The sequence below is a fragment of the Jaculus jaculus genome, chromosome 7 (genome assembly GCF_020740685.1).
Source record: "Jaculus jaculus isolate mJacJac1 chromosome 7, mJacJac1.mat.Y.cur, whole genome shotgun sequence".
Lineage (NCBI taxonomy): Eukaryota > Metazoa > Chordata > Mammalia > Rodentia > Dipodidae > Jaculus > Jaculus jaculus.
Window position 1 is genome coordinate 48,791,150 of NC_059108.1, and position 4,550 is coordinate 48,795,699.

At 36.7% G+C, this 4,550-nt stretch overlaps 1 pseudogene; it reads right to left on the bottom strand.

The window, feature by feature from the left end:
* Positions 1-2,734: 2,734 nt before the first annotated feature.
* Positions 2,735-2,972, bottom strand: LOC123462067 (annotated as a pseudogene).
* Between the last annotated feature and the right edge of the window lie 1,578 nt (positions 2,973-4,550).

Sequence of the window (4,550 nt, forward strand, 5' to 3'; positions counted from 1 at the left end):
TACTGAATCATGTTTCTGATTCCAAACTTGGAGCTTGATGGTTTTCCGTCACAGCTTCACTGCCTCAGACAGTGCAGATTCAATAGTGTCCCCACTTTCAAGCCTCTTCAGACAAGGCAGAGCAGCGGAGAAAGTGTAGACTGGTGTCTGACAAGGCTTGTGCTCTGGGGGGGGGGGGAGGAGGGGTTTGAATAAACAAAGCAGAGGAGGATTTTGAGAGCAGCGAAGCTATTCCATATAAAGGAGATATGTGTATTTCTCCATATGGTACATGTCATTACTCAGTTGTCCACAGGTGCTCAACACCAAGCGCAGACCCATATGTATACAGGCTCTGGCAGACTGTACTGAATCAAGTAGGATAATTCTTATAAATAATATATTGTTCTGTTGAGCATAGAGGCAAGGGAGATGGTCAGCATGCATAGGCACAAGGAGTATACATATGGAAGCCCATGTTCTTTCCCCTTAATTTTGCTATGAACCTAAAAGTGCTCTAAAATAGAATCCTTTAAAAATCTCATTAAATTCCGGTCAAGATGGCGACCGCCTAGCTGCACTACAAACAACGAGGGAAAAAAAGATAGATGCAGATCCTAAGAAGAGAGCTGCCCCAACATACCTCAGAAGGGGCCCAACCGAAACTAAGGACAACTGGCGAAATAAGCAAGGGTACTGTTTTCCTGTGAACTGGATACCAGCACAAAGGGGAAGGAGATCAATTCAGAGAAAAATCAACTCCTACCAAATCAGAGAGCCAGAGCCTCAGAGGCCCCCAACACCTCAGCACTGAAGCAGACCAAAAATGAACCCAACATGGCTCAGGGAAATCTTGCGGAAGAGGGGGCGGAAAGAATGTCAGAGTTACATGTTGGGTCATGATTTTCAGAGACATTTATCATACTAATAACTGGGGGCTAACTCCACAATGCACAACCCATTTTCAATAATAAGGAGGGTCTAATGGGAGGGGGTAGATCACAGATGAGCCTAAATAATGGTACCAAACTGCCTGTATTTACTGAAAAGAAAACTAATAAATTAAATTTAAAAAAAATCTCATTAAATAACTGCATATATGTGGGATTTTTCCATGGAGGAAGCTGAGTAGCAGGATACCTAAGATCTCTTTGTTCTGTTTCAACAACTGCTTATGGCGTTTTGGGTATTTCAAAATAAAATTTAAAAACCCTGAGTATCTACTTTCTAAAATTAAAAAAAAAGTTTTGAGTATCGATAGTTTCCAAAAGAATAAATTTCTTTGTCTTTCAAGTAGATATAAGAAGTGTCCACAATGATGGCAGCATAAGGTGCATGTGTTTAGGTTAAACACTGTGTAGAGAAACCCCCTCCTGAGGTACCTAGTAAGAGCATGCTGCACTCCTTGAAGTATTGGCTGTGGTGCTGGAGAACAGCCCTGAAATACTCTGTTTAGATGATGGATATATGATAGTGATTTCCACTGCTTTATTTCTCCAACATAAAATTGCCACTTAGCCTTCATAAAGATTTTAATGAAAAAAATTAAGAACATAATCGAATAGTCTGCAAACAAACCAGCAAACTAGTTGGATGTAATGACTTATGGTAGGTCAACTATGTTAGCCTCACATAAGACAAATAAATAGAATTATTTTTAAACTCCCATGAGACGTTGATTGAACAAGCACATGTAAAAATTATTCATCCACCCCTGTTGACTTCTAAATTGTTCTCAATTTTAGTTCTAGAGACTCAACTTAAAAAAAAAAAATACCAGAATTTTTTAACCTTGAAAATGAAAAGCAGACACTTAGATATTGTACTTGCTTTTATTAAAATCAAGAATGAGAGATGGAGGGATGGCTTAACGATTAATGTGGTTGCCTGCGAAGCCCAAGGACCCTGGTTTGATTCTCCAGGTCCCATGTAAGCCAGATGCAAAAGATGGCACATGTGTCTGTAGGTAGTATGCAGTGGCTAGTGGCCCTGGTGTGCCTATTCTCTCTCTCCCTTTCTCTCTCTCAAATAAAAATAAATAAATAAATAAAAGAAGAATGAAATCATATAAGGTTATTCAATTAAGTTTCTAAATGACCAATATACAAGAGAGGTTTATTTTTTATAAGCAAAAGAAGGAAACAAAGAAAGCTTTCAGGGAATTAAATTTCATTTATTTATGACCCTGTTTTCTGTCTTTTTTTTAATAGCATAATGGGTTTATACTTAATATAGCACTTCTCACCATGGAGTTGTTACTCAATAGTTTTAAAATTATTTTTTCATTATACATTGAATCTTTTCTACATTTAAGTTTAGGTACATTAAGCACATTTTTCTAAACTTTTTTTCCTCAGACAAAAAAAAATTTTAGTATTTGATACCTACATATCATATTTACTTGGAAGATAAAACAAAAACCTCTAAAAAAACAAAATGTAGAAAAAGACTACCCAAGATCTTGGGAGGCAGTGATTATAACTGAACAATGTTGACTTACTCTTTTTATTTCATATGCTTTGAGGATTCTGAAAGTATAAAATAGTACTTATGCAAATTTAAGCCATTTTACTAATTTCACCCTCTTTCTAAGTAACAAACACCATGTGTAGGCTGCACTTTTTTAGTGAACTATTTGTTTTAAAATAATCATTTTCCCCTCATTTACCAAATACCCATTTGTTCCTATTTTATGTGAAACAACTACTAAATCTCAGGTTTAGCTGCAACAGCACAACAGTTTTCAGAGGGTTGGGGTGCAGTCTGATTCAGAAGAGCCCTTCAAAGTCACATCTGTCCATTTCTCTTTCTTGCATACATCCCAAACAAGAACAAATGCCTGTAATGCTGAGAACCACACCTAACAAGAGGGCCATTGCATCTCCAGCTTCTACTGCTTCCACAGCAGGCAGAACCAAAAGCAGTGAAATAAGGACTAGGAATAACTGTGTTGAAACTGAGGTCATGATGATCTTGAGTGTTGAAGTTTCCAAAGAAATAGCACATGTAAAATTGTATCTGATTTGAAAATATTCCCTTTCTGGAGCTCCAGACACTAAGGCTAAGAGGTTTCACAAGACACCACCTTCCAGGAAGCAGCCATTACTGAAATTGACCCTGTTTTCTTTAGAAAATGTCTCCTACAGTTTTCTTTGAACAGCCTGCTTCCCTAGTTCTACTACAAGAACTCCTGTATTATCCCCTCCCTATTCGATTCTTACCTTTAGTGAAGAAAGGCCAAAGGCAAACAAACAAAACTTAAGTGATTAAGGAAATGCCTCACTGCAGGTAAACATCTCATAAAAATGATAAATATACCAGAAACTAGGATGATTTCTTAGATAATGCAATGAATATTTTAAAAAATGTATGACTTCATCTATAAGGAAAAAAAGGAGAAGGCTAAGTATCTCTACCAGGTAAATAATACATGGAAAGTTAAATACTGCAAGCATATTCTAAATTTGCATAAAACATAGCCAACTAAATACATATTTACTTAAGAGACCCCATAGATATTTATGCTAGATGATTAATTAGTGGTTCTATAATATTAGTATGGAACATATTAAAGGGCATTTGGTCCCACATACCAAATATACAGAGACTATGAATATTATATATCAGCTAATGTTAGCTTTTCACATGGAATGTGTGATCTCAAGAGAGGTAATTGGACATTATGGTAGAAAGAGGTGACTGGAACATTACTTTACCAAGGATCAGATATTTGTGGCCATATGACAACATTATGAACACATTTTCCCTCAGAGTCAAGTAATTAGAATGTCAATCAATATAGCAGTTATAAAAGTTGCTGGCTGAAAAATTATTTTTAGAATAACAAAATAATAATAATAAATATAATAAAAATAATAAAATAAATAAAAGTTAGGAAGAACCTTAATATGCATGTAATATAAACCATCATTAAAGGAAGCTTGGCTTTCTTTCCAGTGCTGTATATATTTAAAATTAATTCACTCATCCATTCACTCACTCAGTAACAGTAATAAAAATGACAAAAATTCCTGAACTTATGAGGACAATAAATGGACGGTCAGACATATCATACAGTATGCCAGATGGAGAGGAGAATAACAAAACAGAGAGGGATGTAGAAAGGGGGTCTATTGTGATTAAAATAAGACATCAAGTAGGTTCAGGTTCAGGAGACAAACAGAAATGTACCCACACCAATCTACTGAGGGAGCTATAGTCTAAGGAGAGGGTACAGCAAGTTCAAAAGCTTTGAGGTGGAAACATTTCCTAACATGACTCAAGAAAGGCCAGCAGGCCAGTGAGGCTGTCTGTGGTAGAAAGAGAAGGTCATAGAGGTGAAAGGAGGCTAGAAACTTGCAGGCTATGTTAATGACTTCCTCTTTCTCTGGAAGATAGGGAGCTTGTATAGTCAGTCACAGAAGGTGCAGGGAGTTGGGGACACATGAGCTACAGGGCAGAGATGGTATGGGGGTTACTCCATTTGTCTTCTGTTTGGAAGCTTGAATAGGATATCAGGAACTTGGGCAGAATTATCCTTTTTGATTTTCCTCAGGCATGTTTTCGTGTGT